This window comes from Peromyscus californicus, unplaced genomic scaffold (assembly GCF_007827085.1).
Source record: "Peromyscus californicus insignis strain IS unplaced genomic scaffold, ASM782708v3 Scaffold_24__1_contigs__length_46423439, whole genome shotgun sequence".
Classification (NCBI taxonomy): domain Eukaryota; kingdom Metazoa; phylum Chordata; class Mammalia; order Rodentia; family Cricetidae; genus Peromyscus; species Peromyscus californicus.
The window spans coordinates 7,499,620-7,512,551 of record NW_026294535.1 but is presented as its reverse complement, the minus strand read 5'-3'; the positions used below and the strand labels follow the sequence as shown (position 1 = coordinate 7,512,551).

Below are 12,932 nucleotides of genomic sequence, written 5' to 3'. Positions count from 1 at the left end.
TATTCACAGACACCGTATAGATCCAACACTGGCTAAATGAAATACATAGAAAAAGATGTAATTAAGCTAAGAAACTGCTTGATTCTGTGAAGTAGTTCACCAGACTGATTTCCCATCCCTTCTCATTGGTTCATATAAATATGCTATTTCATCAGACTTTGAAATGTGTGTTTTTAAGATAAGACTTGAGGTAGGAAAGTCTATTATTTGCTACCAGTTATCTAAAAAGTAGAGGGATATATTTTTTCTTTTTTTTTTTTTTTTTTTTTTGGTTTTTCAAGACAGGGTTTCTCTGTGTAGCTTTGTGCCTGTCCTGGAACTCACTTGGTAGCCCAGGCTGGCCTCGAACTCACAGAGATCCACCTGGCTCTGCCTCCTGAGTGCTGGGATTAAAGGCGTGCGCCACCACCGCCCGGCCGGATATATTTTTAATGAAAGAATCAATAAAAGCCAATAGAAAAAAGTTACCTATAATATATAAAGGATAAACAGGACAAAAGAGATGGAGCTGTGTTAGATGTCTTCAAATATATTTCTATTTATAGGTTTGACCTTGGAACTATTATATATTTTATACAATTGGAAAGGGTAAAATTAAGGACCTCATGAAACTAAAAACTAAGAACTGAGCAATACCCTTAGACATGCAATTTATTACTTTCAGAACTTGCAAGTAAAGGGAGACACCAGACAGCTGTCCTGTCGTTTCTATACAAATGATTTTTCAGAGGAACTAGTCAAGCAAAGAAAATTCCTCTTTATGTGTGTTCTATCTAATCAATGAAGAGGGAATTACAAAATTAGAATATGATGTACAATAAGGTCTAACAACCAAGAAGCCTCAAACCTTTTCTATTACCTAGAAGACAGCACCAAAATTTGACCTACTTTTGGAAAATTATGAACTCTCTAAGTACTGCTTATAAGAAACACTGAGGACTTGGGAAATACTGAATGGCCCAATATGGGTACAGTCAGTAAAGTGAAGACCCTGAGAAGCTTGATGGGACAAATAATGCAGTTTCTTTAAGAAATAAACAGAAATTAAAAGTGAAAACAGATGGAAGTTATAAACTAAAGGAGACCTTTTAAGAGAATTTCAAACTACATCTAGTAAAAACAAAATGGCGGAAATAACAACTCAACAGTTGATGTGCAGATTTAAACGTCTTTAGTGACCAGTAGGACATACTTCAAAGCCTCAGAAGAGGGCACCCAGTGAAGATGGTGGACTAGAGGCTGTCTCCATGTGACCCAGAGAAAGAAAATGTCAGGATAAGGAAAAAAATATACCCTATTCCAAGAGAGAAAGAGGAAAATCTGTTGGAAATTGACAAAGGGAGTGAGCAAAAAGCTGAAAAGTGCAGAGAAACGGGCTAGCATCCAAAGGAAGACAGTACAGCTGAGCACAGCTCCAGCCACGTGATCCACTGGAGGGAAAACAGAGACAAAGGCTGCATCTAAAACACAAGCCATTTGGCCTGGTGAAGAGAGACTGGCGTCCTACCCACGGGGTAAGCCCAGAGCTCTGGAAAGCCACAGATACAGCTCTAGATGCTGTTGAGGTAGAAAGCAGAGAAAGCTGGGAGGATTGTGGTGGGGCACCATCTTGAGAAGAAACTATTGTTGAAAACTTAGCTGCTCTGGGAACCCAAGAACAGGGGATGATCAGCAATCGGGAAGAGAGACTTTAACCTGCTACAAGCCGAGAGAGAGACAGAGACAGAGACAGAGACAGAGAGACAGAGACAGAGAGACAGAGACAGAGACAGAGAGACAGAGAGAGAGAGAGAGAGAGAGAGAGAGAGAGAGAGAGAGAGAGAGAGAGAGAGAGAGAGAGAGAGAGAGAGAGTTCTAAGAGGCAAATGTGGAAGACAGGAAACCAGATGTTAAAAACCAGAAAAGTGTGGGCAAGAGGAGGCTCAGTCCAGGCAGTGGAGTATACAAGGAAAGTAGGTCTACCCTTAGTGCCTGGCAACAGGCCTCATCAGCTGAGAATAACTTAGAGTTGGATAGGCCTGATCCTAGCGTCAAAGTAGAACCACCCACCAGCCATCGGACTCGCGGCTATAGGGTCCAAGAACTCTGAAGCTCCAGCATCCTAGACACCCACAGGGCAGGGTGATGAGTGTTGACTGTGTTCTGAAAGCTTAAGAACAGATCCATCTGTTCAGATCTCATCCTTGTGGCTGTCTCTTGTGCTCCCAACACATTTTGGAGACACCCTCAGAACGCCAGCCATCTCAGGGGATTCAAAGTGAGGAGATCCCAGAATTGTGGGGAAGCTACTCGGCCTACACGCTAGAAAGCTAAGTGTGGTCTGCGGAGGCCCCTGGCACGGGGAAAAAAAAAAAGTGGGGAGGAGCTAGTAAAATGAAGATCGCTCGGGCAGACATGGGATGCTGGGATACAGCTGCAACTGCAGCATAAATTGCAGGAATACAGAAGTCCAGAACATCTGGCAGCCTCCAAGATCCAAAAATAAAATCATTCTAATATTTATTTTCTAATTTTTGGATCCTTGTGCTCTACCCCCTTTTTTCTTTATACTTTACTTTTTGCTAATATTTTTACTTGGTGGTACTTCTAACCTTAGTGTTTATTTTACCTTTCATGAATTTATCTAATTATGTTTGCCATAGTAACGAAAACAACATGATACCAGCAAAAACCCAGACACACAGAACCATGTGATAGAACGGGAAACCAGAGAGGATCCCACACAGCTACAGTCACTTAATATTTGGCAAAGGCAGCCGGGCGGTGGCGTGGGGCGCACGCCTTTAATCCCAGCACTCGGGAGGCAGAGCCAGGCGGATCTCTGTGAGTTCGAGGCCAGCCTGGGGCTACCAAGTGAGTCCCAGGAAAGGCGCAAAGCTACACAGAGAAACCCTGTCTCTCGAAAAACCAAAAAAAAAAAAAAAAAAAAAAAAAATATTTGGCAAAGGCATCAGAAACATGTTAGAAAATACAGCCGCTTCAACAAATGGGGCTTGAGAACTTGGATAGTCACATACAGCAAGAATCAAACCAGGGTGGGGGGCTGCAGAGAGGGCTCAGTGGTTAAGATCACTCGTTGCTCTTACAGGGGACCCAGTTGTGATTCCCTCCACCCACATAGTGGCTCACAACCATTCATAACTCCAGTTCCAGGGCATCCAGTATCCCTTTCTGACCTCCACAGGCACCAGGCATGCACATGGTGCATGGACATACATATGAGCAAAACACTCACACACATAGAATAAAAAAAAATCCATTTTTAAAAAAGAAGTGAAATTAGATCCATATCTCTCATCATGTACATCTTTCACCATGCACAATAATAAATAAATAAATAAATAAATGTAATAAAAATGGATCAAATATTTTAATGTAAAACCTGAAATGTTGTAATAAAACATTGGTTAAAACACTCGAAGAAATCAGCGTAAACAAGGACTTTCTGAAAAGAACTACAGGAAATAAACCCCAAAATTGACAAATGGGGTCCACACAAAAAGTGATATAATCAGCAAAGTGAAGAGGCAGCCTACAGAATGGGAAAAAAAGTCTTTGCCAACAATAAATTCCATGGGGAATTAAGGTCTAGCATATATGAAAAACTATTAAGAATTAAATATTAAAAACCAAAATCATCTGTGCTGGTTAGCTTTATGTCAACTTGACACGAACTATAGTCATCTGAGAGGAAGGAACCTCAACTGAGAAGATTCCTTCATAAGATAAGGCTGTAGGCAAGCCTATAGAGCATTTTCTTAATTAGTGATTGACGGGAGGGCTCAGCCCATTGTGGGTGGGGTCACTTTGGGCCAGTGGTCCAATAAGAAAGCAGGTTGAGCAAGCCATGAGAAACAGCACTCCTCCATGGTCTCTACATCAGCTTCTGCCTCCAGGCTCCCACCTAGCTTGAGTTTCTGCCTTGACTTCCCTCAGTGAACTGTGATTCGGGATATGTAAGCCATATAAACCCTTTCCTCCCCAAATTTCTTTTGGTCATGGTGTCTCATTACAGCAATAGCAACCCTAACTAAGACACCATCCAAATTAAAAAAAAAAAAAGCTAATGAATTAAATAGACAGTTCTCAAATGGAAAAATACAAATGGCCAATAACTATTTGGAAAAAGTGTTCAGTGGGCTTAGGCATCAGGGAAATGCTTTGAGATTCCCTTTAACCTTAGGTGGCTATCGTCAAGAAAACAACCAATGATACAGAAAAAAAAAAGATACACTGTTAGTGAGGATATAAACTAGTGCAGCCATGACATAAATCAGTATGGAGGACCCTCAAAAACTAAAGTAAGACTGCCATACGATCCTGCTACACCACTCCAGTATATATAATCAAAAGTCAACCTATCACAAAGACACCTGAACATCCATACTTAGTGCACTGTTTACAACAGCCAAGATATGGAACAAAACTAAGTGTCCATCAACAGATAAACGGATAAGGAAGTTGTGATACAGATACACAGTGGAGTTTCATTCTACTGTAAAGAAAAATGAAATCATGACATTTGGAGAAAAATGGATAGTTTTAGAAACCATTACATTAAGCAAAATAATCCAGATTCAGGAAGATAAATAGCACATTTTCCCAGATGCAGAATCTAGATATAAATGTGTGTGTGTATATGTGTATCTATGTGTGTGTCTATGTGTGTGTGTCTCTGTATATGGGTGTGTGTGTGTGTCTGTATATGTCTCTGTGTGTATCTATGTGTGTGTCCATGTGTGTCTGTATGTGAGTCTGTGTGTATGTTTGTGTGTCTGTGTATTTATATGTCTGTGTGTGTGTGTCTCTGTGTGCGTCTACATGTATGTGTCTATGTGTGTGTCTCTTTATATGGGTCTATGTGTGTGTGTATTTATGTGTGTCTGTGTGTGTCTGAATACCTATGTGTGTGTCTGTGCATGTGCATGTGCATGCATGCAAAGCATGCACAGGACATTAAATTAGAAAGAGAACTAGGAAAAGAGAAGAAGATGTTTAAGTCAAGCATGAAAAAGGCAGGGTGATGGAATATTTACTTCATGGAAGCAAAGGGAAGGACTGTTGGAGGAAGCAAGGGGACCAGCAAGAGGTAGAGATGGGGAAGAGGAAAGCAATGGAGAGGGAAGATTAGAGCAAAGTATGTGTGTATATAATATCTGTATATAACTCAGGTCTTCAGACCTTCATGCAAGTGCTTCTACTTACTAAGCCATCTCACTGTCCCAAGAGTTGGTTCTTTGAAAAAATAGACAGGATTGAGAAACCTTAGCCAAGTCAAAAGAAAAAGAGAGAAGGCCCAAACTGATAACATAGAGCTGAAAAGGGAGACATTACAACAGGTACCAATGAAAGCCAGAAAATAGTAGACATACCTTAAAGTCTTACATTCTACTAATTTGGAAAATAAAACAAATGGATGAATTTTTATAACTTTGGCCTACCAAAGTTAAACCAGTGCAAGATCAATAATTTAAAACAGATCTATAACAAACAATAAAATTGAATCAGTAGTTTAAAACGGCCCAACTAAAAAGAGTCCAAGCCCAGATAGATTCAGGACAGAATTCTATGAAGCTTTAAAAAAGAGCTAATACCAATCCTCAAATCACTCCATAAAACAGAAAATGAAAGAAGATTTCCAAATGCATTATGAAGCCAGTGTCACCCTGAATACCAAAATCATGTGCAGATACAAAAAAAAAAAAAAAACACAGACAACCTCCTTCATGAACACAGATGCAAAGTGCTATCAATAAAATACTTAAAAGTCAACTTCAAGAACATATCAAAAAGAAAATTCACCATGATCAACTTAACCTCATTCCAGAAATACAGGGATGGTTCAACATACACAAATCAATAAATGTGATATATCACATGGATGACCTCAAGGGATGAAATTACATGATCATTTCAAGAGATGCAGAAATAGTCTTTGGCAAAAATCCATTATCTTTTTCATGACTAAAAATCCTGGAGAGACTAGGATAGAAGAAATGTATCTTAACATAATAAAGGCTATATTTGACAAACCTATAGCTAAACAGCATAATAAATGCAGAAAAACTCAAATCGTTTCCACTAAAATCAGGAAGAAGACAAGACTCTACAGTTCAATATAGTGTTTCAGTCTTAGATAGAACACTAAGAGGAAAATAAAATTGATAAAAATGAGAAAAGATGAAGTAAAAATATCATTTTCTGTTGATATGATTCTATATATAAGAGACCTTAAAATGTCCACCATAAAATTATTAGAGTTAATCAGCTCAGAAAAGTGGAAGTATACAAAATTAACACACAAACATCAGCAGCCTTTCCCCATAGCAATGGCAAAGGTACTGAGAAAGAAATCAGAGAAACAACCCAATTCACAGCAGCCTCAAAAAACATATTGGAATAAACTTAAAAAAGGGAATGGAAGATCTCTACAATGGTAACTTTAAAACACTGCGGAAGAAAATTGGGGAAGACAGTAAAATATGTAAAGATCTCCCCTGTTCATGAATTGGAATAATTAGTATTGTGAAAAATTGCTGCCCTACTATAAGCAATCTACAGATTCAATACCATACCAATTAAAATCCTTACAGTATTCTTCACAGAAATAGAAAAAAAATCTATCTTAAGAGTCATATGGAAGCACAAAAGACCCCAGATACCCAAAGGAATCCAGATCAGAAAGTCTAATGCTGGAGGTATTATCATACCTGATTTCAAATCGTGCCACAGAATTGTAGTAACAATAAAAGCATGATAATGGCACTCAAGCAGAAACATGGGTCAACGGCATAGAACAAAGTACCCATATACAAGTCTACACAGCCCTCAAGCAGAAACACGGGTCAATGACATAGAACAGAGTACCCACATACAAGTCTACACAGCCACAGCCACCTTGATTTTGACAACGTTGTCAAAAACACACACTGGAAGAAAGACAGCCTCTTCTGTGAATGGTGCTGAGTAAGCTAGATGGAGATCTACATGTAAAGCATGAATCTAGATTGGTTTTTTCCACCCTACACAAAACTCAACTCCAACTTTATCAAAGACCTTAGTGAACACAAGGCCTGATATCTTTCTGAAACAGCAGAAGGAAGAAGCATGAAAAACAGTTCAAGACATAGGCACAGAGAAGGTCTCTTTTCTAGGACTCCAGGAACTCGGGACATGTGGCCAACAGTCAAAAATGGGACGTCATAAAATAAAAGCCTTCTTTACAGGAAAGAAAAAAGTTAGTCAAGTGAAGGGTTAACCCACAGAATGAGAGAACATCTTTGGCCACTATACATCCAACAGGAAATATACAAATTATTTTTAAAAATAACTTTAAAACACTAAATGACAAGAAAACACACAACTCAACCAAAAAAAAAAAAATGGCTAAATGACTGACCTGAGAGTTCTCGAAAGAAGAAATTAAAATGGCCAATAAATAATCTTTTAAAGTGTTCAACATCCTTAGCCATCAGAGAAATGCAAATTAAAATTGCTTCTAGATTCTATGTCACCCCACTCAAAATGGATATCATCAAGAAAACAAATGGTAACCTATGACAAACACAGTGGAGAAGGAGGAACCTGTGGTGGCTGCTGACGGGGGTGTAAACTGTTGCAGCCACTACAGAAGTCATTCTTCCAGAATCTTCCCCTCTCTAAAAAACAAATTAAAAATAGAACTTTCATATGACCCAGACATACTACCCCTCAGGATATACTCAAAGAACTCTACCTTTTTTTTTGTTATTATGATAGTATAATTTCTTTTTTTTTCTTTTCTTTTTTTTTTTATTTTGCAATACAGTTCAGTTCTACATATCAGCCACGGATTCCCTTGTTCTCCCCCCTCCCGCCCCCCTCACCTTTCCCCCAGCCCACCCCCCATTCCCATCTCCTCCAGGGCAAAGCCTCCCCCGAGGACTGAGATCAACCTGGTAGACTCAGTCCAGGCAGGTCCAGTCCCCTCCTCCCAGGCTGAGCCAAGCGATCCTGCATAGGCCCCAGGTTTCAAACAGCCAACTCATGCAATGAGCACAGGACCTGGTCCCACTGCCTGGATGTCTCCCAAACAGATCAAGCCAATCAACAGTCTCACCCATTCAGAGGGCCTGATCCAGTTGGTGACTCTTCAGCCATTGGTTCATAGTTCATGTGTTTCCATTCGTTTGGCTATTTGTCCCTGTGCTTTATCCAACCTTGGTCTCAACAATTCTCGCTCATATAAACCCTCCTCATTCTCGCTAACTGGACTCCCAGAGATCCACCCAGGGCCTAGCCATGGATCTCTGCATCCAGATCCCTCAGTAGTTGGATGAGGTTTCTAGCACGACAATTAGGGTGTTTGGCCATCCCATCACCAGAGTAGGTCAGTTCGGGCTGTATCTCGACCATTGCCAGCAGTCTGTTGTGGGGGTATCTTTGTGGATTTCTGTGGGCCTCTCTAGCACTTTGCTTCTTCCTATTCTCATGTGGTCTTCATTTACCATGGTCTCCTATTCCTTGTTCTCCCTCTCTGTTGTTGATCCAGCTGGGATCTCCCGCTCCCCCAAGCTCTCTTTCCCTCGACCCTCGCCTTTCATTACCCCCACTCATGTCCAGGCTGTTCATGTAGATCTCATTCCATATCTCTGTCATTGGGCGATCCCCGTGTCTTTCTTGGGGTCCTGTTTTCCAGGTAGCCTCCCTGGTGATGTGAGTAGCAGTCCAGTCATCCTTAGAACTCTACCTTTTTAAGGGGGAAAAAAGCTGTTTACATTCATAAAACATAAAAATCCTAACTAGGCATGATGAGGCATATATATAATGCCAGCACTTGGCTGGTAGAAACAAGAAGATTAAGAATTCAAGGCTAGAGCTCAGTGGGTAAAGGGACTTGCCACCAAACCTGAAGACCTGAGTTCGATCCCCCAAACCTACACGGCAGAAAGAACTGATTCCCGTAAGTTGTGACCTCCACATGGGCACCTCTCTCCAACATACATGATGAATAAGATATAAAAAACAAAACTAAGAGTTCAAGACTAGCCTCAGTTACACAGCTAGTACATAAAACCCTGTCTCAAAACAACATGAACAACAAAAGGGAAATCCAAAATACTAAGTTGAGCTAAATAGTAAGTTTATTTTGACCATTTCTTGAGCCAAGAAACTCAACATCAGTAGCCACCAGAAAAACAAATTAAAACCACAGTGCAATAATATATAATACAGGCTAAGATTGCTAAAATTAAAAAAAAAGGAATGCTAAGTGTTGTTGAGGATGTAGGATGTCTTGAATTCTCAGATATTGTAGAATGGACATGTAAAATGGGACAAATGCTTAGAAAAACTATTTGACAATCTCTCTTAAATTTCATGCATACACTTGGCCTGGCCTGGTTCAAACAGATGCATGTTTAACTTTATACTACCTTCACATACTTCATTTCTGATCAAATGAAAACAGGTACGAAAGCAAAACAACACATAAAAATCTGTATGAAGATGTTATTAATGTCTTTAATTCATAGTAGCCTAAAACTAGAAGCACCCCAATGGCCATCAATAAGAGAGTAGATGAACAGATTTTGGTGGGTGTATGAAGTGAAATATCTCTAGCGATGAAAAATAGTGAACTAAACTCATGAGATGGCTCTGTTATTAGTATGTTTGCCATGCAAGCATGGTAATGGGGATTTGGAATCTCCAACCCCATTAAATGCTAGTTTTGCATGACTGCTTGCCTACAGGTCCAGTGTTAAGGAGGAGGAAACAGGAAATCCCAGAGTAAGCTTGTTAACTGGATCTTTGACATCAGAGAGTTCCAGGTTCAACTGCAAGAACCCACCTGGAAATGGAGAGCCATTGTAGTTGATTCCCTAAGGCAGCCTTAGGCCTCCACACATGCACACATGTGAGCACACACATGTACACACAAGAGAGAGGTCAAAGGATACAAATGAAATACTTATTCATATAGCAACACAAATGAATCTCAGAAGCAGTTGGCCAGCCAAAGAAACCAGATACACAAAGCCTGTCTAGGCTTGCACTCACATACACTCTAAGAACAGTAAAAACTCACTTATGATGATAAAAGTGAAAAGTGGGTCACTTAAAGCAGTAGGAGAACTTAATAGAAAGTGATGTAGGAAACTTCCTAGAAGCAGATTCTGGGAATAGTCTATATCTTGAGTTGGATTGTAGTTATATGAGATTATACAGTTCTTAAGAAGATCCACAGCCAAACACCAGGCCAAGCTCCAGAAGTCCAGTTGAAGAGAGAGAAAAGGGATTCTATGAGCAAAAGGCATCAAGATCATGATGGGGAAACCTACAGAAACAACCAAACCAAACCACTGGGAACTCATGAACGTTAGACCAACAGCCGTGGAGCCTCCATGGGACTGGACTAGGCCCTCAGCATAAGCAAGGCAGTTATGTAGCTTGGTCTGTTTAAGGGGCCCCTGGCAGTGGAGTCAAGATCTATCTCTGGTGCATGATCTGGCTTTTTGGAACCTATTACCTATGGTGAGACACCTTGCACAGCCCTGATGCAGGGGGAGGGGCTTAGACCTGGCTCTACTGAATGGACCAGGCTCTGCTGACATCCCATGGGAGGCCTTACCTTCTGGTAGGAGGGAATGGGAGTGGGTTGGGGGGGGAAGGCTGGAGGGGCAGGAGGAGGGAAGAGGGGGAACTGTGATTGGTATGTAAAATAAAGAAAAAATTCTTAATTAAAAAAACTAAAACAGAAAAAGGTTCATCCAATTGTACACCAAAGCTGCATGCATTTTTCTGTATAACTGTACCTCAATAAAAAAAAATGGCTTTTCACTTTTAAAAACAAGAAAAAGAAATGTCACACATATCCTTGTACTTAAACAGGTTTACTTGGATTCCAATTCTAAGAAACTGAAGAACATATCAGAGACATCTAGAATTAATTTGATAGGCAATTAGAGAATTGGTATTAATATTGTGGATATGATAATGGGATTATTATTATGCTTTTGTTGTTGTTCATGGTGGTGGTGATGGTGGTTTTTTCAAGACAGGGTTTCTCTGTGTAGCTTTGTGCCTTTCCTGGAACTCACTCTGTAGCCCAGGCTGGCCTTGAACTCATAGAGATCTGCCTGCCTCTGCCTCCTGAGTGCTGGGATTAAAGGCGTGTGCCACCACCACCCAGCTTATTATGTTGTTTAAAGACTCATTGAAATACAGATGAAATACAGTTGATGCAACACTTCAGATTCACAGCAAAGTAAGCTACTGGGGGGGAGAGAGAGGGTTAAATTTGTCTACAAGTGGATAATTATTAAAATATAGTGGTAGAGCCAGGCAGTGGTGGCGAATGCCTTTGATCCCAGCACTCGGGAAGCAGAGAAAGGAGGATCTCTGTGAGTCTGAGGCCAGCCTGGTTGGTCTACAGAACTAGTACCAGGACAGCCAAGACTACACAGAGAAACCTTATCTTAAAAAAACAAAAATAAATATATATATAAAATAAAATACAGTAGTGGTACATTAAGGTTCGACGTAGTGTTCTCCCTATCTTAATGTCTGTTTGAAGTTTCTCCATAACAAAAGGAAACAAAATCTATAAAGATACTTCTGTGGATACCAAGTTCCAGTTCTGCAAGGATTTACGAGCATCTGCTGTTCAGAAGGTTCTGGGTCTATTATGAGCATCTGCTGTTCAGAAGGTTCTGGGTCTATTACGAGCATCTGCTGTTCAGAAGGTCCTGGGTCTATTATGAGCATCTGCTGTTCAGAAGGTTCTGGGTCTATTACGAGCATCTGCTGTTCAGAAGGTCCTGGGTCTAATCTCCTGGGCACAGCAGACAATTGATATTCTAATTATCCGATGCAAACTCTCTGGCTTTGATTACCTAGAAAGTGGCCTCGGACTTCTCCAGACTGAGAGGACAAAACCCTTGATTTCACGAGAGATTAAAGTCTATGCTTAGTTTATTCCCAGAACTGCGCTTTAAAACTCTGACACCTTTAATAACACTTAAAGACAACAGGTGATGTATCAAGTTTATAACTCAGTTCTTAAGATATGAAATAATCCATTTCTGATGTTGGTGATGCTGACATGGATCACGCCTGACATACAGATGGTCCAGAGGACATTACATGCTGGAGCTCTTCTTTGTAATGATACTGTAATATTTCACAGACTCTGGTAGTGGTTATTGTCATAAAACATCCTGTCATAAAATCAGGAAAATGGAGCATGGAGTTAGTAGGTTTTCCCCATGTTGTACTTATTTCAGGAACTGCACCACATCCATAAGCATCACAAATACCATCTATCCATTTTTACAAGGAAGTTTTGGAGATAAACTCACTTTAACTGATAAGAATTCAAAGAGCACAGAGTTTTCCCATAGTTCTTTTGAAGCTATGACTAGCCAAAAATGCCTCAATACGTTGTTACAGTTTCACTGCTTTTATCAGCAGAAATCTAAAGAAAAGAAGTAGTTTATTGATCGGTGCCTTCCTGGGTTTTTACACACACAATAGTCACTTGGAGCCACCTCATATGCCAAATCACACTGCTACTGTCGATTTCAATCTAGGGGGAGAAAGAGCAGATTTTATCGCAGATCTGAGCAGAAAACAGAAGGTTCTTGGGGACTGTGCTGGCTAGGTTTTTGTAAACTTGACATCTAGGAGGCGAGAATCATCTGGGAAGAGGGAACCTCAGTTGATTAGCCTGTGGGAAAGTCTTCGGGGCATTTCTTAATTAATGGTTGATGTGAGAGGGCACAGCCCACAGGGGGTGGTCTTGGGATGTATAAAAGTAGATCAATAAGATGAAACTGAAAAGCTTCTACATGGCAAAGGGCACTATCATTCACACAAAGTGGCAGTCTACAGAATGGGAAAATATTTTTACCAACTACACATCTGATGGAGGGCTAATGTCCAAAATATATAAA

The 12,932-nt window shown here is 40.3% G+C and overlaps 1 protein-coding gene across 1 annotated transcript in view; it reads right to left on the bottom strand.

Moving 5' to 3' along the window:
- Slc5a8 (solute carrier family 5 member 8) overlaps nucleotides 1-12,932 on the bottom strand; it is a 53,583-nt gene that overhangs the window by 26,024 nt on the left and 14,627 nt on the right.